Here is a 26,464-nt window from a genome sequence, read left to right on the forward strand (position 1 = left end):
ACCCCAGAGTATAAGAATTTTTTTCAAGGCACCCTAGGCCAAAAGTTTCTTATTGAGAAATTTAAAATTAAATAAATATTAGATTAAGTACATTGTTTTTATATATCATCCTTAGGTTCAGGATTTGTTTCCATTTGTCAACATATTTTATGATTAGCAGCCACTAGCACTGGTTTTGCCTATTACATTGACAATAAATAATTTGAATTGATCCTGGACCACCAATCCAACACACCCCTGCAAGTGTCCTGAGGCACCCCAGTTTGAGAACCACTGCTCTAGACTCTCAATAGAAAACAGTTTACACAGGACCCAGACACCCAGGTGGGGAGGAGGAGAAGCTGGGATCCCTGTGTCACTAACGGCTCTCTCCCAGTGCCGTAACTAGGCATTTTAGCGCTGTGTGCAAGAAACGGCATTGGCGCCCGGCCATGCAAAATAGGGACAGTGCGCGGCGTAGGCGCGCGGAAAATATATAGTGGCATGGCTTCATGGGGAAGGGGCGTGGCCACAAAATAATACCAATCCATACTACGCTGCACAGTAGTCTCCATTATTCAAATTACGCTGCACAGTAGCGGTACTACACCAGGTAGAGCCCTTTTTACACATTACAGCAGACAGTCCCCCTTTTTACACATTACAGCAGACAGTCCCCCTTTTTACACATTACGGCAGACAGCGTCCCCTTTTTACACATTACGGCAGGCACAGTCCCCCTTTTTACACGTAACAGCAGCTAGTCCCCTTTTTTAGACATTGCGTCAGACAGCGTTCCCCTTTTTACACATAACGGCAGCCAGTCCCCCTTTTTACACATTGCGGCAGGCATAGTTTCCCCTTTAACACGTAACGGTAGCCAGTCCCCCTTTTTACACACTGCGGCAGGCACAGTCCCCCTTTTTACACACTGCGGCAGGCACAGTCCCCCTTTTTACACATAACGGCTCCCAGGGAGGGAGGGGGACTGGAGCCGTAGCAGCGCTATTTCATTGGTAGTAAGCGCCGCTGCAGCTGTCCCCTCTCCTTCCGTATTGGCTGCCCAGCGCTGCTGTGGATGCTTGGATGAAGGAACAGCATCCCAGCATCCACAGCAGCACCGGGCAGCCAATACGGAAGGAGAGGGGACTGCTGCAGCGGCGCTTACTACCAATTACATTGTGCTGCTGCGGCTCCATTTCCCCTCCCTACTCCTCCTTCTCCGCTGCTCGGCGCTGCTCTCTCCACAGCGCGGTGGCGGCGCACGGCGCACACAGCAGAGGCGGCATGTAATGAGTCTATTTGACTCATAACATGCCGCTGGCCGTTGCGCCCTCAGGGCAACTGCGCTGTGTGACAGGCACACCTGGCACACAGGTAGTTACGGCCCTGCTCTCTCCACCCTACTTTCTGTCTGAAAGCTCCATAGGTACCTCATAAAGCCTGATACTCCTGTGTCTCTGCCTGCACTGCACACTGTCCTGCTTGCATTATGGCTGCCTGGTTCTTTTGCTGCATAAGAGGTAAATTAGTGATGTCACTGTGCTCTGGCTGGGGGCCCCTTGACAAAGGGGGGCCAGGGGTACTGTATGCCCTGCAACCCCCCTTAATTTGTCTATGGCATCGCCGCTGTGTGATGCTTTTAAACTTGTGTGGGGAAGGAGGAGGGGGGGGGGGTAGGGCCTGACATGTGGGGGTGGACTAGCCCCGTGCTGGGCGTCCCCCCGCATGTCAGAGTAACTGACCGTAGATGTGCTAAATTTAGCACATCTACGATCAACTCTGAATTACCCCCTTAATGTGTGCGCATATACGTATGTGTGGTAGGAAATTTACACTGTATGCTCATGTGGGGCAAGGATTGATATGAAGCATTACGTATTCCCTGCAGAGCATTCCACAATACAAATGGTGCTATGTAAATTAATGGTAATAATGGTAATAGTAATGTCGATTAAATATCTGTCTATTATCAGTTAAAGAAAAGGAAAGTTATGGTACACTTACCATTGTTAACTCTCTTTCTGCAAGGTACAGTGGGTTCCACAAGAAAACATCGGGGTGTAGAGTGGATCTTGATCCAGAGGCACTGAAAGGCTAAAGTTTTAAGCTGTTCCAGGATGCATTGGGGCCTCCTCTGTAACCCCACATCCAGGCACTGTGAGCTCAGTTTCGTTAACCAGTCCAGTGTAGGAGCAGGTAAGAGAGAAGGCGGATGTTAGTCACATAGAACCACATTCTCACAACAGGAGAAGGGACCAGCGGATAATGCCATACAAACCCATAGAAGCTAGGTGCGTCAGGGTGGGCGCCCTGTGGAACCCAGTGTACCGCGCAGAAAGAGAATTAACAATGGTAAGTCTACCATAACTTTCATTTTCTGCAGCGGGGTATACTGTGTTCCACAGGAAAACATCGGGGATGTCCTAAAGCAGTTCCTCAAGGGAGGGGACGTGCTTTAGCGGGTATGAGAAACCGGCGTCCAAAGGAAGCATCCTGGGAGACGGAAGTATCAAAGGCATAGAACCTAATGAACATGTTCACCGAGGACCACGTAGTCATCTTGCACAATTATTCTGCAGAAGCACCACAGTGGGCCACCCAAGAAGGTCCAGCAGCAGGAGCTGGGAGTCCTGCCTGCATATATGCTTGTGCAATCACCATTCTAATCAAGCTGGACAAGGTTTGCATATTCGCAGGCCAGCCAAGTTTGTGGATATCAAACAGTACAGAAATAATATCTGACCTATTGATAGAGGCAGCCCTCTCCACACACATACAGAGAGCCCTTACGACATTCAAAGACTGCCCGGTCATGATCTAATATTAGAAAGGGTGGACTATGGGACAAAGCGCCTAGGTCGACACCCTTCTAGCAGAGGCAATAGCCAACAGAAACAGGACCTTGGCTGTGAGCCATTTAAGTTCCACTGACTCAAGAGGTTCAAATGGAGACTCTTGCAGGGCATTCAGGACAACAGACAGATCCCATGGAGCCACTGGAGGTACATAAGGAGGCTGAATCCTTAACACACCCTGAGTGAATGTATGAATGTCAAGTAGAGATGCAATTTTCTTCTAAAACCACACCGACAAGGCAGATATGTTGACCTTGAGTGTGGCCAGACAAAGGCCTAAGTCCAGGCCTTGTTGCAGGAAAACCAGGATTCTGGATGTTTTGAACCTGTACACATCATAGTTCTTATCAGCACACCAGGTGAAGTAAGAATTCCAGACCCTGTAATAGAGCCGGGTAGATGCCGGTTTGTGGGCTTTCAACATAGTTTGGATGACCGCCTCAGAGAATCCTTTGGCCCTCAGGAGTGATGCTTCAAGAGCCACGCCATAAAAGCCAGTCTGACCAGGTCTGGATAAAGACAAGGGCCCTGTATGAGGAAATCTGCTCGCTGAGGAAGTAGAAGAGGATACTCTGTCGATAGACCCTGCAGGTCTGAGAACCAATGCCGACTGGGCCACGCTGGAGCGACTAGCAGTAGTATTTCTTCTTCTTGCTTGAACTTCCGCAGGACCCTGGGCAGGAGTGACACGTAAGGCAGCTGAAAGTTCCATGGAATGGCTAGTGCATGCATGAACGCTGCTTGATTGTGTCGAGATGCCATCAGGTCTACAACTGGTAGGCCCTGCGAGTCCACTAGGAGTTAAAAGACTTCCAGATGAAGACTCCACTCTCAGTCGTGTACATCTTGACGACTGAGGATTTCCGCTTCCCAGTTTAGGACACCTGGAATAAACACTGCCGATATGGCTGGCAGATGGTGTTCCGCCCATCAAAGGTTTTTTGACACTTCCAACTTTGTTATGCTTTGAGTGCCACTGTGGTGGCGTTCTCTGACCATACTTGAACAGGTCTGTTATGTACCAGAGGCATGGCAAGAGTGAACGCACTGAACACCACCCGCAGCTCCAGAATGTTTATTGGGAGGAGAGACTTCTCCTTGGTCCAACGACCCTGGAAAGAGTGTTGCTCCAACACTGCACCCCATCCCTGCAGACTGGCATCCATCAGCAGGACCCAGTCGGGGATCCAGAAGGGACGGCCCTTGTTCAATTGCTGGTCGTGTAGCCACCAGGTCAGCAATTGACGAACCTCTGGAGTCAAAGTAATCATGTGAGATTTGATCAAATGAGGTAGGCCATTCTACTTGGAAAGAATTAACCTCTGCAAAGGGTGGGAATGAAATTAGTGTACTCAACCATATCGATACCGACAACATCAGGCCAAGTACATCCATCGCCGAGTGTATCGACAATCCTGAATCTTCAGGATTTTTTCTGGAGACAGGAACAGATGTTGACTGTGTGTGTCCAGGAGTGCCCCCAGGTGCACCATGCTCCGAGCTGGGACCAGTGAGGATTTATTCCAATTGATGAGCCACCCGTGGGCTTGTATGAAGCTTACTGTCAGTTGTAAATGACTCAGGAGGACATCATGGTAGTTTTCGAGGATCAGCAAGTCGTCCAGATACAGCAGGATCCTGACTCCCTGGCGACGGAGATGTGCCGTCATTATGGCCATGACCTTCGTGAAAATTCGAGGAGCCATAGCCTGTCCATATGGCATGGAACTGATAGTGTAGGTTGCCAATAACAAACCGCAGATACTGCTGATGTGACTTGGCCACAGGTATATGCAGGTATGCATCCTGAGTATCCAGGGACACTATATACAGTAGTCTCTGGGTTCCATCACTAATACAATTGAGTGCAGCATCTCCATATGGAACTTGTACACTCTCACAAACTTGTTTAGTGATTTGAGGTTGAGTATAGGCCGGAAGAACTCATTGGGTTTCAGGCACTTACCACTCCTACATCCAGGAGAGAAGTCACAATCTGCTGCAGAGCTTGCGCCTTTAGTGGATCCAAAGGGATGGCTGTGGTGCAAAATTGGCGAGGGGGACGTCTCTTGAAAGAGACTGCGTATCTGTGAGATACAACTTCTCACACCCATGAGTCTGAAGTGGTCTTCAACCAGATCTGGGTGAACTGCAGAAGTTGGCCTCCCGCCCTGGGGTCCCCAAGGGGGGGGGGGGGGGGGTGACCGCCGCGTCATGTGACAGGTTTGTCTTGTATAAAAGCAGGCTGACAGGCCACCCAGGACTGCTTCGTCTTGGGCTTAGTGGTTTTGGAAGCACAATATTGTCTCTGGTATGCCTGAACTTTTGCTTTCCCTTGAGGTTGAAAGGAACGAAAAGTGGTACCTTTTGTCTTCTGTAGTGATGAGCGCCTGAAGTTTTTCGGGTTTTGTGTTTTGGTTTTGGGTTCGGTTCCGCGGCCGTGTTTTGGGTTCGACCGCGTTTTGGCAAAACCTCACCGAATTTTTTTTGTCGGATTCGGGTGTGTTTTGGATTCGGGTGTTTTTTTCAAAAAACCCTAAAAAACAGCTTAAATCATAGAATTTGGGGGTCATTTTGATCCCATATTATTATTAACCTCAAAAACCATAATTTCCACTCATTTTCAGTCTATTCTGAATACCTCACACCTCACAATATTATTTTTAGTCCTAAAATTTGCACCGAGGTCGCTGGATGACTAAGCTAAGCGACCCTAGTGGCCGACACAAACACCTGGCCCATCTAGGAGTGGCACTGCAGTGTCACGCAGGATGTCCCTTCCAAAAAACCCTCCCCAAACAGCACATGACGCAAAGAAAAAAAGAGGCGCAATGAGGTAGCTGTGTGAGTAAGATTAGCGACCCTAGTGGCCGACACAAACACCGGGCCCATTTAGGAGTGGCACTGCAGTGTCACGCAGGATGTCCCTTCCAAAAAACCCTCCCCAAACAGCACATGACGCAAAGAAAAAAAGAGGCGCAATGAGGTAGCTGTGTGAGTAAGATTAGCGACCCTAGTGGCCGACACAAACACCGGGCCCATCTAGGAGTGGCACTGCAGTGTCACGCAGGATGGCCCTTCCAAAAAACACTCCCCAAACAGCACATGACGCAAAGAAAAAAAGAGGCGCAATGAGGTAGCTGACTGTGTGAGTAAGATAAGCGACCCTAGTGGCCGACACAAACACCGGGCCCATTTGGGAGTGGCACTGCAGTGTCACGCAGGATGTCCCTTCCAAAAAACCCTCCCCAAACAGCACATGACGCAAAGAAAAAGAAAAGAAAAAAGAGGTGCAAGATGGAATTGTCCTTGGGCCCTCCCACCCACCCTTATGTTGTATAAACAAAACAGGACATGCACACTTTAACCAACCCATCATTTCAGTGACAGGGTCTGCCACACGACTGTGACTGATATGACGGGTTGGTTTGGACCCCCCCAAAAAAGAAGCAATTAATCTCTCCTTGCACAAACTGGCTCTACAGAGGCAAGATGTCCACCTCATCATCATCCTCCGATATATCACCGTGTACATCCCCCTCCTCACAGATTATCAATTCGTCCCCACTGGAATCCACCATCACAGCTCCCTGTGTACTTTGTGGAGGCAATTGCTGCTGGTCAATGTCTCCGCGGAGGAATTGATTATAATTCATTTTAATGAACATCATCTTCTCCACATTTTCTGGATGTAACCTCGTACGCCGATTGCTGACAAGGTGAGCGGCGGCACTAAACACTCTTTCGGAGTACACACTTGTGGGAGGGCAACTTAGGTAGAATAAAGCCAGTTTGTGCAAGGGCCTCCAAATTGCCTCTTTTTCCTGCCAGTATAAGTACGGACTGTGTGACGTGCCTACTTGGATGCGGTCACTCATATAATCCTCCACCATTCTTTCAATGTTGAGAGAATCATATGCAGTGACAGTAGACGACATGTCCGTAATCGTTGTCAGGTCCTTCAGTCCGGACCAGATGTCAGCATCAGCAGTCGCTCCAGACTGCCCTGCATCACCGCCAGCGGGTGGGCTCGGAATTCTGAGCCTTTTCCTCGCACCCCCAGTTGCGGGAGAATGTGAAGGAGGAGATGTTGACAGGTCGCGTTCCGCTTGACTTGACAATTTTCTCACCAGCATTTCTTTCAACCCCAGCAGACTTGTGTCTGCCGGAAAGAGAGATCCAAGGTAGGTTTTAAATCTAGGATCGAGCACGGTGGCCAAAATGTAGTGCTCTGATTTCAACAGATTGACCACCCGTGAATCCTTGTTAAGCGAATTAAGGGCTCCATCCACAAGTCCCACATGCCTAGCGGAATCGCTCCGTGTTAGCTCCTCCTTCAATGTCTCCAGCTTCTTCTGCAAAAGCCTGATGAGGGGAATGACCTGACTCAGGCTGGCAGTGTCTGAACTGACTTCACGTGTGGCAAGTTCAAAGGGCATCAGAACCTTGCACAACGTTGAAATCATTCTCCACTGCACTTGAGACAGGTGCATTCCACCTCCTATATCGTGCTCAATTGTATAGGCTTGAATGGCCTTTTGCTGCTCCTCCAACCTCTGAAGCATATAGAGGGTTAAATTCCACCTCGTTACCACTTCTTGCTTCAGATGATGGCAGGGCAGGTTCAGTAGTTTTTGGTGGTGCTCCAGTCTTCTGTACGTGGTGCCTGTACGCCGAAAGTGTCCCGCAATTCTTCTGGCCACCGACAGTATCTCTTGCACGCCCCTGTCGTTTTTTAAAAAATTCTGCACCACCAAATTCAAGGTATGTGCAAAACATGGGACGTGCTGGAATTTGCCCATATTTAATGCACACACAATATTGCTGGCGTTGTCCGATGCCACAAATCCACAGGAGAGTCCAATTGGGGTAAGCCATTCTGCGATGATCTTCCTCAGTTGCCGTAAGAGGTTTTCAGCTGTGTGCGTATTCTGGAAAGCGGTGATACAAAGCGTAGCCTGCCTAGGAAAGAGTTGGCGTTTGCGAGATGCTGCTACTGGTGCCGCCGCTGCTGTTCTTGCGGCGGGAGTCCATACATCTACCCAGTGGGCTGTCACAGTCATATAGTCCTGACCCTGCCCTGCTCCACTTGTCCACATGTCCGTGGTTAAGTGGACATTGGGTACAACTGCATTTTTTAGGACACTGGTGAGTCTTTTTCTGACGTCCGTGTACATTCTCGGTATCGCCTGCCTACAGAAGTGGAACCTAGATGGTATTTGGTAACGGGGGCACACTGCCTCAATAAATTGTCTAGTTCCCTGTGAACTAACGGCGGATACCGGACGCACGTCTAACACCAACATAGTTGTCAAGGACTCAGTTATCCGTTTTGCAACAGGATGACTGCTGTGATATTTCATCTTCCTCGCAAAGGACTGTTGGACAGTCAATTGCTTACTGGAAGTAGTACAAGTGGGCTTACGACTTCCCCTCTGGGATGACCATCGACTCCCAGCAGCAACAACAGCAGCGCCAGCAGCAGTAGGCGTTACACGCAAGGATGCATCGGAGGAATCCCAGGCAGGAGAGGACTCGTCAGAATTGCCAGTGACATGGCCTTCAGGACTATTGGCATTCCTGGGGAAGGAGGAAATTGACACTGAGGGAGTTGGTGGGGTGGTTTGCGTGAGCTTGGTTACAAGAGGAAGGGATTTACTGGTCAGTGGACTGCTTCCGCTGTCGGCCCAAGTTTTTGAACTTGTCACTGACCTATTATGAATGCGCTGCAGGTGACGTATAAGGGAGGATGTTCTGAGGTGGTTAACGTCCTTACCCCTACTTATTACAGCTTGACAAAGGGAACACACGGCTTGACACCTGTTGTCCGCATTTCTGGTGAAATACTTCCACACTGAAGAGCTGATTTTTTTGGTATTTTCACCAGGCATGTCAATGGCCCTATTCCTCCCACGGACAACAGGTGTCTCCCCGGGTGCCTGACTTAAACAAACCACCTCACCATCAGAATCCTCCTGGTCAATTTCCTCCCCAGCGCCAGCAACACCCATATCCTCCTCATCCTGGTGTACTTCAACACTGACATCTTCAATCTGACTATCAGGAACTGGACTGCGGGTGCTCCTTCCAGCACTTGCAGGGGGCGTGCAAATGGTGGAAGGCGCATGCTCTTCACGTCCAGTGTTGGGAAGGTCAGGCATCGCAACCGACACAATTGGACTCTCCTTGTGGATTTGGGATTTCGAAGAACGCACAGTTCTTTGCGGTGCTACTGCTTTTGCCAGCTTGAGTCTTTTCATTTTTCTAGCGAGAGGCTGAGTGCCTCCATCCTCATGTGAAGCTGAACCACTAGCCATGAACATAGGCCAGGGCCTCAGCTGTTCCTTGCCACTCCGTGTGGTAAATGGCATATTGGCAAGTTTACGCTTCTCCTCCGACAATTTTATTTTAGGTTTTGGAGTCCTTTTTTTACTGATATTTGGTGTTTTGGATTTGACATGCTCTGTACTATGACATTGGGCATCGGCCTTGGCAGACGACGTTGCTGGCATTTCATCGTCTCGGCCATGACTAGTGGTAGCAGCTTCAGCACGAGGTGGAAGTGGATCTTGATCTTTCCCTAATTTTGGAACCTCAACATTTTTGTTCTCCATATTTTAATAGGCACAACTAAAAGGCACCTCAGGTAAACAATGGAGATGGATGGATACTAGTATACAATTATGGATGGACTGCTGAGTGCCGACACAGAGGTAGCTACAGCCGTGGACTACCGTACTGTACTGTGTCTGCTGCTAATATAGACTGGTTGATAAAGAGATGTAGTAGTAGTATGTATGTATAAAGAAGAAAGAAAAAAAAAACCACTGGTAGGTGGTATACAATTATGGACGGACTGCCCAGTGCCGACACAGAGGTAGCTACAGCCGTGGACTACCGTACTGTACTGTGTCTGCTGCTAATATAGACTGGTTGATAAAGAGATGTAGTAGTAGTAGTATGTATGTATAAAGAAGAAAGAAAAAAAAACCACGGGTAGGTGGTATACAATTATGGACGGACTGCCCAGTGCCGACACAGAGGTAGCTACAGCCGTGGACTACCGTACTGTACTGTGTCTGCTGCTAATATAGACTGGTTGATAAAGAGATGTAGTAGTAGTAGTATGTATGTATAAAGAAGAAAGAAAAAAAAACCACGGGTAGGTGGTATACAATTATGGACGGACTGCCCAGTGCCGACACAGAGGTAGCTACAGCCGTGGACTACCGTACTGTACTGTGTCTGCTGCTAATATAGACTGGTTGATAAAGAGATGTAGTAGTAGTAGTATGTATGTATAAAGAAGAAAGAAAAAAAAACCACGGGTAGGTGGTATACAATTATGGACGGACTGCCGAGTGCCGACACAGAGGTAGCTACAGCCGTGGACTACCGTACTGTACTGTGTCTGCTGCTAATATAGACTGGTTGATAAAGAGATGTAGTAGTAGTATGTATGTATAAAGAAGAAAGAAAAAAAAACCACGGGTAGGTGGTATACAATTATGGACGGACTGCCGAGTGCCGACACAGAGGTAGCTACAGCCGTGAACTACCGTACTGTGTCTGCTGCGACTGGATGATAAATAATGATATAAAAAATATATATATATCACTACTGCAGCCGGACAGGTATATATTATATAATGACGGACCTGCTGGACACTGTCTGTCAGCAGAATGAGTTTTTTATAGAATAAAAAAAAAAACACCACACAAGTGAAGTCACACGACGAGTGTTTAACTTTTTCAGGCAATCACAATATAGTATACTATACTACTAACTATACTGGTGGTCAGTGTGGTCAGGTCACTGGTCAGTCACACTGGCAGTGGCACTCCTGCAGCAAAAGTGTGCACTGTTTAATTTTAATAATAATATGTACTCCTGGCTCCTGCTATAACCTATAACTGGCACTGCAGTGCTCCCCAGTCTCCCCCACAATTATAAGATGTGTGAGCTGAGCACAGTCAGATATATACATAGATGATGCAGCACATTGGGCTGAGCAGTGCACACAGATATGGTATGTGACTGAGTCACTGTGTATCGTTTTTTTCAGGCAGAGAACGGATATATTAAATAAAACTGCACTGTCTGGTGGTCACTGTGGTCAGTCACTAGTAAACTCTGCACTCTCTACAGTTCTACAGTACTCCTAATCTCCAGTAAATCAGGTCAATCTCTCTCTCTCTCTCTTCTAATCTAAATGGAGAGGACGCCAGCCACGTCCTCTCCCTATCAATCTCAATGCACGTGTGAAAATGGCGGCGACGCGCGGCTCCTTATATAGAATCCGAGTCTCGCGAGAATCCGACAGCGTCATGATGACGTTCGGGCGCGCTCGGGTTAACCGAGCAAGGCGGGAAGATCCGAGTCGCTCGGACCCGTGAAAAAAAACATGAAGTTCGTGCGGGTTCGGATTCAGAGAAACCGAACCCGCTCATCTCTAGTCTTCTGTGCAGAAGGATTAGTATTTTGGAGAAAGATAGTCTTGGCAGCCACCAGTTCAGACAGAATTTTATTTAGGTCTCACCCAAGCAATATATCTCCCTTAACCACTTAACTGACGATTTATTTAGCAAAAAAACGCTCCAATATTGTCATTTTTTTTAAATGAGTGAATTAGGTGAAGAACATGAATTTAACCCTATCCCAAATGATTTTAGTTATAAAAAGAAAAAAATATATATTTGTTTAATTTTGTTTAATTGCCCCCCAAAACATCGAAACATCGATAGTGACCATCGTGACCATCGGAACATCGGGAACATCGCGACCATCACGGCTTTCATTTTGAAAGCCGAGACAGCCTCGAGGTATCCAGGGGGGACTGGGCGCAGCTAGGGAGGGTTTATTTACACTCCCCAGCGGCTGCCATTGTCTGCAGCCGCTGGAGGGGACAGATCCTGCCGTGCTGACTGATCAGCAGTGATCGGCAGCACGGCAGACACGGGGAGAGTGCAGGGAGGCAGAGGGACCTTCCGGTCCCTCTGACAGCAGCAGCGGAGGGAAGTTTCTCTTCCCTGCCGCTGCTAACACTCTCTGGGCCAGATGTACTAAGCTTGAAAAGTGATAAATATCACTGTGATAAAGCACCAGCCAATCGGCTCCTAACTGTCATTTTTCAAACACAGCCTGTGACATGGCAGTTAGGAGCCGATTGGCTGGTGCTTTATCACAGTGATATTTATCACTTTTCAGGCTTAGTACATCTCCCCCTCTATCTGACTGGTCACATCCCGTGCGACCAGGTTAGATCTGATGCGACCATGCCAGGCAAGTGGTTAAAAGGGAGTACCTCCAAGGTCTTTTTAGAGTCCAGGTCCCCCTTTCAAGACCTCAACCACAGAATACAGCAAGCCAGGACAGACGTAGTCGATGCCTTGGTCACCAACACACCCGCCTCAGAGGATGCCTCTTGAATATAAGAAGAAGCGGTGGTGATGTGAGACAGGTATTGTCTGGCATTGTCAGATATATCCTCGGGTAGCCTGAACCCATGCTTCAATACCTTTAGCAGCCCAGGAGGCAGCAATACTGGGTCTATGTACAGCACCTTTCTGGGAGTAAATAGATTTCAGGCATCCATCCACACGCTTATCTGTTGGTTCTATCAGTGAAGTGACAGTGGTGACAGGCAGAGTTGATGACACCACTAGGCAGGTGACATGAGAATCCACCAGCTGTGAATTTTTCCACTTGTTGCATAACTCTGCAGGGAGAGGGTAGAGAGCTAAGGCCCGTTTAGAGACAGGGAATGTCTTTTCTGGATTAGACCAGGGTTCCTGCCTGATGTCAACCAAATGGTCAGAATGGGGTAACAGATTTTTAGCCACCTTCTGCCATTTAAACATGTCAGTTTTCTTGGTGACAGTAGTGGGTTTTTCATCATCAGTGATTTGTAGGATTTGCTTAATAGCAACCAATAGAGCAGGGATGCCAATTTGCATTGTAGAATCCTCATCAGAAATGCCGGATTCAGTGTCTGACAGGAAAGTGTGCTCCCCCTAATCTTCAGATGAAACATCTGAGAGATTTGTGGATTGTGAGTAGGAAGCAGTCCACTTAGATGACCCAGTGACACGGGAGAAACCAGAGGTAGATTTTTGTCTGACCAAGGAATGAGTCAACTGCTGCAACTGCTTAGACAAGTTTTCCGCCGAAGGTGGATTAACCATAGGGGCTATTTGGGACTGTAATGGTACGGGAGGTCCCAAAGGGGTTGTTAGGCATTCCACTAGAGTACCCAGTAGGCAGGGCCGTTTCTAGCCAATTTGGCTCCCAGTGCGAAATTTAAAAATGCGCCCCCCCATTCACATAAAAAAAATAAGCCCCTGCCCCCCCCCATATATATAAAGAGGAAAAGCATGTGCGCGCCTAAGGCGCGCGCGATCCCGACAAGGGGTGTGGCCTCATTAAAATGGGCTCAAAAAAAAAGTCCTCATTTTACACATTACAGCAGGCATGCGACCCCATTTTACACAGCACGGCAGGCAAGTGTCCCCATCTTACACAGCACGGCAGGCAAGTGTCCCCATTTTACACATTGCGGCAGGCACATGCCCCCATTTTACACAGTACAGCAGGAAAGTGTCCCCATTTTACACATTGTGGCAGGCACGTGCCCCCATTTTACACAGTACAACAGGCAAGTGCCCCCATTTTACACATTGCGGCAGGCACGTGTCCCCATTTTACAAATTGCGGCAGGCAAGTGTCCCCATTTTACACATTGCGGCAGGCACGTGCCCCCATTTTACATAGTACGGCAGGCAAGTGTCCCCATTTTACACATTGCGGCAGGCACGTGCCCCCATTTTACACATTGCGGCAGGCACGTGCCCCCATATTACACAGTACGGCAGGAAAGTGTCCCCAGTTTACACATTGCGGCAGGCACGTGCCCCCATTTTACACATTGCAGCAGGCAAGTGTCCCCATTTTACACATTGCTGCAGGCACGTGCCCCCATTTTACACATTGCGGCAGGAAAGTGTCCCCATTTTACACATTGCGGCAGGCACGTGCCCCCATCTTACACAGTACAACAGGCAAGGGTCCCCATTTTACACAGTGCGGCAGGCACGTGCCCCCATTTTACACAGTACATCAGGCAAATGTTCCCATTTTACACATTGCGGCAGGCACGTGCCCCCATTTTACACAGTACGGCAGGCAAGTGTCCCCATTTTACACATTGCTTCAGGCACGTGCCCCCATTTTACACATTACGGCAGGCAAGTGTCCCATTTTGATAAGCTGAAGGCTGCATAAGCCTGAAGCCATATAAGAGCACAATTTTTTGTGATTGGTTGTTGGTGACTAAGCAGTTGCTAGGCAGATCAGTGTGTTCTTGGGTATTTTCCTATAGGATTATAGGGCTGTCCATCAAGGGTGTAGGGGTTGGTCTTGGAATAATATATAAGTCATGGTCATATGACTCAGACTTCCTCTTACCATTTTGGAATGGCCCAGGAAGGCTGAGTACCCATTACATTTATTACTCTTGTTGTTTCAGTTTTTGGTATCCTGTTCACTGTGCGTGGTGCTTGATCCCCCCCCCCCTCTCTCCACCACCTTCCCACCGGCTTTAGCCTTTTCATAACCCCGTGCTCCCGTTCCCCACGCTGCTGTGCAGGCGGTCTGCTCTCCCCCCTCCTCCCCCTTGCCTCTTCGTGGGTCTCGAGCTTCCGGGGCTCTCGTGCCCGGAGCTCGTCCTCCCCATGTCCCTGTCCCGGCGCCTGGTGTAGCGCGGCGGGCAGGATGCTGCGGCCCGCGCTTTTCCCCCTGCCCGAGTTCGGCCGGGGGGCGCGGTGTGCATGCCGCTTCGGTCGGGGGTCGTGTGCAGCCGCGGTCGCGGGGGTCAACCCCGGTGGCCGTGGGGCTGCGGGCGGCGCGGTCATTTCGGCTTCTCTTGGTGCTCCCCCGTCATCCTCCCCATCACGTCCCGGCTATATCTCAGGTGCCTGCGGCCCGGGGCGGACGGTGGGGGGGGGCGGGCCTGGGGGCCGGGGTAGTCCGGGAATGCAGCTGTTCCGGTGTGCCCCCGGCTTCTGGTCCGCGAGTGCTGTCCGGGTGGCCCCCCCCTCGTGGCTGGGTTTTATGATTTTTACTTTTACATTTATTAATTTATGTTTTTCCAATTTGGGGGGGTGCTTCACTGGGTGCAGGATAGTCCGATGGCCGTGGCGCCCGGGATTTTTCGGGCGGGTTCCGGCTGTTACCACGGGTCCGCAGGGCAGCCCCCCTTGCCGGGCCCCGGCCGCTGGGCTCGCTGGTGTTTTTTGTCCTGCGTATTGCCCCCCCCCCGTTTCTCAGGTAGGGCTGTTCTCTGGCCCCCGCCCTCCCCGTTTCCCGGCTGGCAGGGACCCTCGTATGTAAAGGTTTGTACGGTGCGGGTGGTGCCGGCGCAGGGTCCCCGGCGGCATCGTTCACCCGCCTGGCCCCCTTCCACTGTTCCTCCTATGTTTTTTACTGGGTGCGGGTTATCCCCCCTCCCCATGGCCTTCGTCCTACATGATTGGGCACGCCCCGTGGGTCATGGCAGCCATCCTGCCACTATTTCCTCCCTGCCGGGCGGGGGGTCCCGCGCCTCGTCCCGCTGTCCCGCCTCCCTCCGGTTTGCGGCGTGCCACTTGCCCCCCCATCCCCTCCCGCCTGTGCCTCCTGTTGCGTGGCCGAAGCGCGGGCGCTTCCGGCGCTTGTTGTCCCCTCTGTTTTGTCTGTGCAGGTGTCGACGGGTCCGTGGGAGTCAGGGTTTTGGCGCGGAGGATCCGGAGGCCGAGGTGGGATGCAGCGGAAGACGCACCGCCGTGGTCGGTAGCGGTGGAGGCGGCTGATGGTGTTCCAGGTCCTTCAGGCATCGGTGAGCATGCGGTTGTTTTCCTTATTGTTATAGTTTTCCTATTAACCTCTGTAGTGTTCCTCTGGTTCTCATTGGCACCCGCGCTGGGGGGCTCTGCTCATTGCGTGGCGCGGGGCGTTAGGCGTTTCGGAAAGGGGAGGCGCCAACAGCTATGTTCCCTCCGCCCCCCCCTGCGGTTCGCGGAGAGGGCGGGGGGGGGGAGCGTTTACAGTCTTTGTACATTACGGCTGGTTGCACCGGGTCGCGACCTGCTGAATATCCCCACATGGTGCAGTATTTGTGTCAGCGCACGCACTTTAAATTCGAGTTTGCGCTTGGGGTTATTACGACGTGAAGTCCATCGTGGCGGGGTGTAAAGTCACTTTCTGGGTGACTTGATTTTTTGTTTTTTAAAGGGTTGTGTTTGCGGGTCACCCGGCAGGCTGGACCGCACAGGGGGTTCCAGACCGCGGGCCCCACGCAGCTGGCGTTTCTGTTTTTGCGCTCCTTCGAAATGGGGGGGGGGTTTGCTTATGGCAGGGGCTAGTACGCCATAGGTTCACTCCCGTTTTCATCACTCCTGCAAATTTGGTAGGCCTGTCTCCCGTCCAGTGTCGGTGCCCCAGCCACGGGCGGGTGTTGTAAGTCCGCTCACGCTGTCGCGCATCCGGTCCGGCGGACGTTGGTCGCTGAACCGGCTTGGGGCTAGGGTGGGCTTGGTGCCATTTTCTCTTCCCGGCTTGTGCTTTTCCCCGGTGGGGTTGGTGTCATAGAACCCGGGCTAGTGCCGCCTTAGCCTACATTGTCGTATCTTCATGGAGTTTTTTCTTTTCATGCTCCATTTACGAGACCGCGTGCGGGGTGAGTATCAGTCTTTTAGAGACTCTGCTTTTTGTCATGTGAATAGGGACCGGGTACCTCCTTTTGGTTAACTTATACGTTGGGTCGTGTTTTCTCCACTTCCCCTGCGTCCCTATTACCTTCAATTTTTCGGGCCTCGATTAGGGACCTGTTTTATGCTGACGGGTGGTGCCCCCGGGGTTTTCTGTCTCATGTGCCTTATTTGAGAAATTCTGCACATTCTTGCGTTGGCGCGTACTGTCCGCATCCGGCCCCTTCGGTGTTTCTCGCTACAGGGACTATTTTCTCTTCATGGGTCTGGGAGGCATTTGTTTGCAGCTACCCTTATGTAGGTTGCCAGGTTTTTGTTCAGGGCCTGAGGGATCCCGTTGCCCCGGTACGCGGCTAGGGCCCTACCGGTTGCCAGAGGTTTCAGGGGTTGGCGCTGGGCACAATTGCAGGATGCTGTCGCCTCCCCGCTGAGAAGGTAACGACACTTTTGGGGTTTGATTAACGACTGCTGGGGGATCGCGAAGGGCGGTTTAAGCGGGTGCAGTTGTTGGTAGCTCCTCCCCTTTTGTGAGCAGGTTTATCCCCAGGGGTGGCATAGTTGGCAAGATACCTAAGGGCCCCGGCGGGGTCGGCCAGGTAGCGTACCGTAGTTTCCCTTCCCGCGGTATCAGAGATGTGTTGGTGGATTTGGTTTTCATTCCTATAGTTTTTTGCGGGGAGGTTTTTTGGGCCTCCTCCTCCTTGTTCCCTACGGTCCCCCAGGCTTGGTGGCGGTTGCGACATCTGCTTGGCTGCTGGCGATGCAGTTTTAACATCCCGCTCCCGGAGTCGGAATGGGTTTGCGGATACTTTGTCACATGGCAGTTTGATGAGTGCCGTGAGTGGGTTCCGGGGGTGGCGTCATAAGGTTTCTCATGCCCGTCTCTGTCGGGCGGATTGTCCAGGCGGGTTGACTACCTGCACCAGGCACGCGTGAGCTTCTTCCTCGTTTGGGGTGTCGGCTGCGTCCGGGTGTTCTTTCGGTAGGTGGGCTGCAGCTAGTGAGTCCCTGGTAGACGGTTTGATGGTTTTCGTGTTCGAGCGTTATCTGGGAGGTAGGTCCTAGGCTGCCCGGTATCCTGCCCTTGCGGGCATTTTCCTTCCGTTCTGGGCTGCGCGGGCTGGTGGACCCCGACTGGTCTATCGCCCCCTTGCATCAGCGCTTAAGGGTTGGGCTAGGGTGTGCCCCGCGGATACCCGTAGGCCTGCTACGTGGCAACTTTTGGCATAATTGCGGGGTGTGCTGCCTCATGTCGCCGAGTCGATGTTGGTGGTGGCCCCTGTTTGAGATCAGCCTTTGCTCTAGCTTTACACTGGGTTTTGCGGGTAAGCGAAGGGGACGAGCAGCAGGCATTTCGGGATTCCGGGACCTTTCTCCGCAACGCGGGTTGCAGGGTGGGCGGTTGCTCTGCAGGATGGTGTGATCCAAATCGGATCAAGCAGCTCGGAGTCGCTGGGTGTCCTTGGAGGCCCAGGAGGTGGTGGTGGTCTGCCCGCTGCGCCTGGCGCATGAGTGCAGAGGGGCCTCCGGGGGGGGAGGGGCGACCAGTTGCTGATACAGGCGCTCGCTGGTACTCTCACTAAGGTACAGTGTTGGCAGCCACAGGGTCCGCCACGGCAGCTGTTCAGGAGCTGGCCCGTTGGCGGTATACTTTTTGGGTCCTATTCCTCGCGGATGGGGGTGGCTGCCGTGCGGCAGCCACAGGGGCCTCCACAGCAGCTATTCAGGAGTTGGGCCGTTGGGGGTATACTTCTTAGGTCCTTTTCCTTGCGGATGGGGGAGACTGCCATGCGGCAGCCACAGGGGCCTCCACAGCAGCTATTCAGGGGCTGGGCCATTGGAGATGTACTTCTTAGGGCCTATTCCTTGCGGATTGGGGGTCCTCCTCGGCAGCTGTTCAGGAGCAGGGCTGTTGGGGGTATGCTTCTTATAGGTCCTATTCCTTGCGGACTGGGGCGGCTGACCATGCGGCAGCCACAGTGTCCTCCACGGCAGCAGTTCGGGAGCAGGGTCGTTGGGGGTATGCTTCTTGCAGGTCCTGTTCCTGGCGGATTGGGGAGGCTACCATGCGGCAGCCACAGGGTCCTCCACTGCGGTTGTTCAGGAGCTGGAGCGTTGGAAGTTTACTCCTTAGAGGTCCTATTCCTTGCGGATTGGTGTGGCTGCTGTGCCCCACGGCAGCGGTCCAGGAGCTGGGGCGTTGGGGGTGTAATTTTTAGGTCCTATTCCTTGCGAATGGGGGTGGCTACCATGCGACAGACTCAGGGTCCTCCGCGACAGCTATTCAGGAGGTGGTCCGCTGGAGGTATATTTGTTGTTAGATCCATTCCTTGGGGAGGGGGGGTGTTTGCCGTGCGGCAGACATAGGGTCCCCCTCGGCAGCTATTCAAGGGGTGGTTCGTTGGAGATATACTTCTTAGGTCCTATTCCATACGGATGGGGGTGGCTACCATGCGGAAGCCACAGGTTCCTCCATGGCGGATATGCAGGAGGTGGGTGGTTGGAGGTATACTTTTTGGGTCCTATTCCTTGCGGATGGGGGTGGCTACCGTGCGGCAGCCACAGGGTCCTCCACGGCAGCTATTCAGGAGGTGCTCCGTAGAAGGATGCTTGCTCTAAGCCTTCTGCATATGGATGATGTTGAGTTGCGCCTGTTGCGCTAACCCAAAAACTTGTTTACCCGTCGGTTTTTGAACGGGTAGCGTTCAGGAATCGAGGGTGTGAAGTGAATTTTTTAATTTTCCTCCGAGGGGGCCTAATTACAATTGGCTCATCAAAGGTCCATGGGAGGTTTTTTGAGTTTTCTCCTTCACTTGGGTTAATCTGTTATCTGTCACGTGGTTTTCCTATCTGATGTATGTCAGTGATGATTTTAGGGTGTTTTTTCTTTTGCAGCCGTCGATGGTTGTAATAAGAATGGCTGGTTTGGCCACTCTTACATTTTTGGGCGGCAGGGCATTACTTGGCGCATAGGACAGCTGATGTTTTGGGTTATGGCTTTTCGGTGGTCAGGCATCCTCTGCTGGTACTGCGTCAGCCGCAGTTTCGACAAGTGGGGAAGGCGTTCGTCTTCTCCGGCTGGAGTTTTGCAGGGTTTTTTTTTTTCTTATTTGGGGTTTTGGTCCTTTTAGTAGCTTTCTCCTTTCCTGGTTTTTATTGGTTCGGATGGCGGGGCGGTTTGTTAAACCTTTGTGGCGGGAAGTCGTTACCACCCAGCGGTCAGATGGGCATAAGTTGTCATTGTGGGGCACCCTCTTTAGAAGGGCGGCAGGTGTGTCCTTACCTTGCGGTTGGACATTTAGACGCTCCCCTGCGGGAACCGAACGATTGCCAGAGAAAAGAGTGGTGAGGCCTGCACAATGCGGGTAATGCAGGGAGGAGGCGGGGTTTGGGTACTCCCCTCCTTGGTGGTTGGATTTAATCCAACGGACTGGAGCTGGTGTCTGGTAGCAACTGGTCCTTTGCCACCCGCCAATATAAAATCAATTCAATTACAATTATAGTTTAAAGAACAGGTCAGCGATCAATAAATATCGTCTGGCCTTTAACTACAGCTAACGTGTCCGTGTCGTTATTTTAGTGATAAGCTAGCTTAAAGAAGTGTTTATGTCAATCGCAATAAAATTATGGGCGCCTTAGATAAGCTGAAGTCTGCATAAGCCTGAAGCCATATAAGAGCACAATTTTTTGTGATTGGTTGTTGGTGACTAAGCAGTTGCTAGGCAGATCAGTGTGTTCTTGGGTATTTTCTTATAGGATTATAGGGCTGTCCATCAAGGGTTGGTCTTGGAATAATATATAAGTCATGGTCATATGACTCAGACTTCCTCTTGCCATTTTGGAATGCCCTCCCGCCCGCCCTGACCATAATTTTATGTTTATTTTTATTTTTTCCTACATCTTGTCATTCTCGTGGGCTCTTGACAGCCAGAAGGGCGGGAAGTCGCTACCAACCAGCGGTCAGAGGGGCATAAGTGGTCATTGTGGGGCACCCTATTTAGAAGGACGGCAGGTGTGTCCTTACCTTGCGGTTGGACATTTAGACGTTCCCCTGCGGGAACCGAACGTTTGCCAGAGAAAAGAGTGGTGAGGCCTGCACAATGCGGGTAATGCAGGGAGGAGGCGGGGTTTAGGTACTCCCCTCCTTGGTGGTTGGATTTCATCCAACGGACTGGAGCTGGTGTCTGGTAGCGACTGGTCCTTTGCCATCCGCCAATATAAAATCAATTCAATTACAATTATAGTTTAAAGAACAGGTCAGCGATCAATAAATATCGTCTGGCCTTTAACTACAGCTAACGTGTCCGTGTCGTTATTTTAGTGATAAGCTAGCTTAAAGAAGTGTTTATGTCAATCGCAATAAAATTATGGGCGCCTTAAAACATTGCGGCAGGCAAGTGTCCCCATTTTACACATTGCGGCAGGCACGTGCCCCCATTTTACACAGTACAGCAGGCAAGTGTCCCCATTTTACACATTGCGGCAGGCACGTGCCCCCATTTTACACATTGCGGCAGGCAAGTGTCCTCATTTTACACATTGCGGCAGGCACGTGCCTCCATTTTACACAGTACGGCAGGCAAGTGTCCCCATTTTACATAGTACGGCAGGCAAGTGTCCCCCTTTTACACATTGCGGCAGGCACGTGCCCCCATTTTACACATTGCGGCAGGAAAGTGTCCCCATTTTACACATTGTGGCAGGCACATGCCCCCATTTCACACAGTACAGCAGGCAAGTGTCCCCATTTTACACATTGCGGCAGGCACATGCCCCCATTTTACACATTGCGGCAGGCAAGTGTCAAGATTTTACACATTGCGGCAGGCACGTGCCCCCATTTTACACAGTACGGCAGGAAAGTGTCCCCATTCTATACAGTACGGCAGGCTAGTGTCAAGTGGTGGGGGGGGGGGGGAAGGGAGAGGGAGGGGGGGAGAGAGATGAACAACTTACATGTCAAGAAGATCCTCCCGCTCCTCGCGCCGGCCGCCGGCACCTCCTCTTGACAGCTTGGCTCCCCCTCCTCCCTTTTCCCGAGTACTCCTGCTCGGGGGGCGGAGTTTCATGGATTGACGCGGTTGCATCATGACGTCACGACGCAACCGCGTCATACCGTGAAACTCCGCCCCAGAGCAGGAGTACTCAGGAAAAGGGAGGAGGGGCAAATCTGGGACCTGTAAAGTGCCGCGGCGGGCTCCCCATGTGGTTGCACGGCTCACCCGCCGCAAGAAACGGCATTGCCAGTAGGCTTAAGAACGCGGCCCAGCGTGGCTCCTGATAAGATGCAGGAGTTGCGGACTGACTGTAGGGTGTATGACACATGGTACACAGACCATAATACACAGCTTCCCCCTCTAGTAAATCCTTGGTGCATACTATGCATGATGCAGGAGCGTCCTCAGATTTATTGTCCTTCCTGTTAGACATTGTACGCATATGCAACAGAGAGTGGTTTAGTACGATGAAGCCAGAGTATAATGCCTGTGAATAATCCGATAGTATGTTACTTAGTCCCCAGTAAACAACACCTGCAAATAAATCCGGTATTATGTGACTGAGTACACAGTATAATACACTTAATAGGTAAATACTGTGATGCACTATATAAACGACCCTGACGCACCTAGTCGCTTAGGGTATGCAATATAGTGATAGATCTCTGGGAAACACTGAAAGTGAAACCTCACAGCAGATACAGGCACACACAGTCATGTTAGCAAATAATTATTAGTATGACAATAAAACTGCACTGAACTAATATATGTACATCTATATATATGTACGGGAAGTCCCACACTCTCACCCAACGCAGGTAACGACTGGGGTGCCAAATCAAAGTCTGATCCACTCAAAGGGTCAAACTCATAGTACAGTACAGTGTTTCTCCACATAACAGTGGAGAAAGATAGCACTCACCAGACTTGTTATATTAAGCGTAATAAAGTCATTTATTCAAAGAATACTTGGTTCCATGTAATCTTCATGTCAAAAACAAGGTATATATGGAAAGGGCTCACCAACGTTTCAGTCCTATATTCGGACCTTTCGAATACAGCAACATCAGTGTCAGCATAAGAGCAGGAACCAGATCCTGGTTCCTGCTCTTATGCTGACACTGATGTTGCTGTATTCTTGATTGTGCATTTGATTGACTGGCAAATACCTTGAGAAAGGTCCGAATATAGGACCGAAACGTTGGTCTGGTGAGTGCTATCTTTCTCCACTGTTATGTGGAGAAACACTGTACTCTACATATATATATATATATATATATATATATAAAACACAGCGCAGTCCTAGAATGGAGGTATATATTAGAATACTTGTACAATTTATTCTGTATTTGGTACATTTTTCCTTGACTAACGCTGTCTGCATAGAGACATGTAGAATACTCAAGTGTTTGTAAAGTCACAGCGCTGTATACAGGCAGCTTTACAAGGGAGACCTTGCCCTGCAGTCCCAGAGACCAGCCGCAGCTATACTCCTAAGATGGCACCCAGCGTCTCAGTCAGGGAGTGCGGAAAGTGTGAGGAAGCTCCAGCACGGGAAAATCTGCAGTAGATGTTGCCCTGGACCAGGGAGAGGCTACAGGTCATGAACCGACTCCCTGATGTTGGACCTCACTATCGGTACTTCGGAGCCTTATCAATACACCCGGTTAGTACACCCGACCTGCACTCCTATGCCCTGGCGAATATAGTAGGGTCCCTGCTTGGTGACAGTATCCACGCCAGCATCGCAGTCTGTCTCCCTAGACTGCGATCAGGAATGCGATTTAGTGGTGGGTCCCACCTGGGGGTCCCTCATACCTTTCCCCCGTAGCAGCCACGCGAAACAGGAGAGCATCTGCAACCATGTGCCTAAAGCCATAGCCTGGGAACTGAGCCACGGGAGTATGCAACACCACTTGGAAGGTGATGGAGCTGCAGCGCTGACAGCCCAGTTTTGAAGAAATTTTCTGTCAGAAAAAGCTTTTTCAGGGCTGCCCAGTGCAGCCCTCCTGTTAGGTGACCTTCTGCTACAGACACCAACTTAAACTGAGCTCACAGTGCCTGGAGGTGGGGTTACAGAGGAGGCCCCAATGCATCCTGGGACAGCCTATAGCTTTAGCCTGTTTGTGCCTCTGGATCAAGATCCACTCTACACTGCAATGTTTTCCTGTGGAACACAGCATACCCCGCTGCAGAAAAGAGGTTAAATGTAGTGAAGAATGATTTGTCAAAATTAATGACTTTCATACATTTTTGCAATGTGATTTAAATCAGCAATTTATAAAGGCAAAGGGGCTAATTCAACAAGGAACGCAAAACTGCAAAAATCTAAAAAATAGCGAAAATACGCACACAACAGTCATGCATGAAGTAAAATCTGAGACAAAAATAAAACTTCTGAGATGCACCAAAAACCGAGTTTTATGGTAAGAACTTACCTTTGTTAAAACTCTTTCTGTGAGTTACACTGGGCTCCACAAGGAATGGACAATGGGGTGTAGAGTAGGATCTTGATCCGAGGCACCAACAGGCTCAAAGCTTTGACTGTTCCCAGAATGCATAGCGCTGCCTCCTATATCGCCCCGCCTCCCTGCACAGGATCTCAGTTTTTAGTTAACCAGTCCAATGCAGTAGCAGGAAAAGAGACAACAATGGTTAGTAGCCACAACACAGCATACTCATGACAGGAGACATGTCAGCGGCTAATGTCATACCAACCCAAAGAAGCTAAGTGTGTCAGGGTGGGCGCCTTGTGGAGCCCAGTGTACCTTCCTTATGTGAGGGGATGCACTGTAGCGGGCACAAGAACCCGGCGTCCAAAGGAAGCATCCTGGGAAGCGCAGTATAGAAAGGCATAAAACCTTATGAACGTGTTCCCTGAGGAACTTGCACAATTGTTCAAGGGTCTCACCATGTTGGGTCGCCCAAGAAGGTCCAACAGACCGAGTAGAATGGGCCTTAATGTGATCAGGAGTAGAGAGACCAGCCTTCACATAAGCATGAGCAATCACCATTCTAATCCATCTGGCCAGAGTTTGCTTGTGAGCAGGCCAGCCCCGTTTGTGAAACCCAAACACAACAAAAAGAGAATCAGATTTCCTAATAGGAGCAGTTCTCTTCACATAGATACGGAGAGCCCGTACCACATCAGAAGACGGCTCTTTGGGAGACAGATCAGGAGAAACCAGTGCCGGAACTACAATCTCCTGATTAAGGTGGAACGATGAAACCACCTTAGGTAGATAGCCGGGACGAGTCCTAAGAACCGCCCGGTCACGGTGAAATATCAGATATGGGGAACTACAGGACAAGGCACCCAAATCTGACACTCTTCTAGCTGAAGCAATAGCCAGCAGAAGCACCACCTTAAGGGAAAGCCACTTAAGGTCAGCTGAACTAAGAGGTTCAAACGGAGTTTCTTGTAATGCCTCCAAAACCACGACAAGTCCCAAGGAGCCACAGGTGGGACATAGGGAGGTTGGATACGCAACACGCCCTGAGTAAAGGTATGCACATCGGGTAAGGTCGCAATTTTTCTCTGAAACCACACCGACAAGGCAGATATTTGAACATTGAGGGAGGCCAGACGCAGGCCTAAGTCCAGGCCCTGCTGAAGAAAAGCCAACAACTTGGCTATACTAAACTTGTAAGCGTCATAATCGTTACATGCACACCAAACGAAGTACGAATGCCAGACCCTATAGTAAATCCGAGCAGAAGCCGGTTTCCGGGGCCACAATATAGTTTGAATGACCACCTCAGAAAACCCTTTAGCCCTTAAGATGGAAGCTTCAAGAGCCACACCGTCAAAGACAGCCGGGCTAGGTCCTGGTAGACACAGGGGCCCTGAACGAGGAGGTCTGGGCGTTGTGGAAGTAAAATTGGATGCTCTGACGATAGGCCTTGTAGGTCTGTGAACCAGTGCCGTCTGGGCCACGTTGGAGCTATGAGAAGCAGAATTCCTTTTTCTTGCTTGAACTTCCGAATTACCCTGGGCAGGAGTGACACCGGAGGGAACACATACTGCAGCCGAAACCTCCACGGTACCGCCATCGCACCCACGAATGCTGCTTGAGGATCCCTTGTCCTTGCTCCGAAGACCGGAACCTTGTGATTGTGTCGAGACGCCATCAGATCTACGTCTGGAAGGCCCCCCCTTTCCACTAGGAGTTGAAACACTTTTGGATGGAGGCCTTACTCGCCGGCATGCATGTCCTGACGACTGAGTAAGTCCGCTTCCCAATTCAGGACTCCGGAATGAAAATTGCCGATATGGCCGGGAGATGGCGTTCTGCCCACTGTAGAATCCGTGAGACTTCCTTCATTGCTTGGTGGCTTCGAGTGCCGCCTTGATGATTTATGTAAGCCACTGTGGTGGATTTGTCCGACTGTACTTGAAGAGGACGGTTCTGAATTAAATGCTGGGCTAGGTTCAAGGCATTGAAGACCGCTCGCAACTCCAGAATATTGACCAAGAGGAGGGACTCCTCCTTGGTACACCACCCCTAAAGGGAGTGTTGCTCCAGCACCGCGCCGCAACCTCTTATACTGACATCTGTCATCAATAGGACCCAGTCGGATATCCAGAACGGACGGCCCCTGCACAGTTGTTGGTCCCGGAGCCACCAGAGCAGCGACAGACGGACCTCCGGAGTCAATGAGATCATTTGAGACCTGATCCGGTGAGAGTGAAATTGAGCGTACTCCACCATGTCGAATGCTGACACCATGAGGCCCAGCACCTGCATCGCCGAATGTATCGACACTTGCGGACGAGATAGGAAGCAACGAATCCTGTCCTGAAATTTCAGGACTTTCTCCTGAGACAGGAACAACCGCTGGTTGTGAGTGTCAAATAGCGCTCCCAGATGCACCATGCTCTGAGCA

General features: G+C 50.6%; 1 protein-coding gene across 2 annotated transcripts in view; it reads left to right on the forward strand.

Annotated features, from left to right (window-relative positions):
• Nucleotides 1-26,464, forward strand: part of RGS21 (regulator of G protein signaling 21) — a 498,283-nt gene that overhangs the window by 199,326 nt on the left and 272,493 nt on the right. The window lies entirely within an intron of this gene.

This window comes from Pseudophryne corroboree, chromosome 9 (genome assembly GCF_028390025.1).
Source record: "Pseudophryne corroboree isolate aPseCor3 chromosome 9, aPseCor3.hap2, whole genome shotgun sequence".
In the NCBI taxonomy this organism is placed as follows: domain Eukaryota; kingdom Metazoa; phylum Chordata; class Amphibia; order Anura; family Myobatrachidae; genus Pseudophryne; species Pseudophryne corroboree.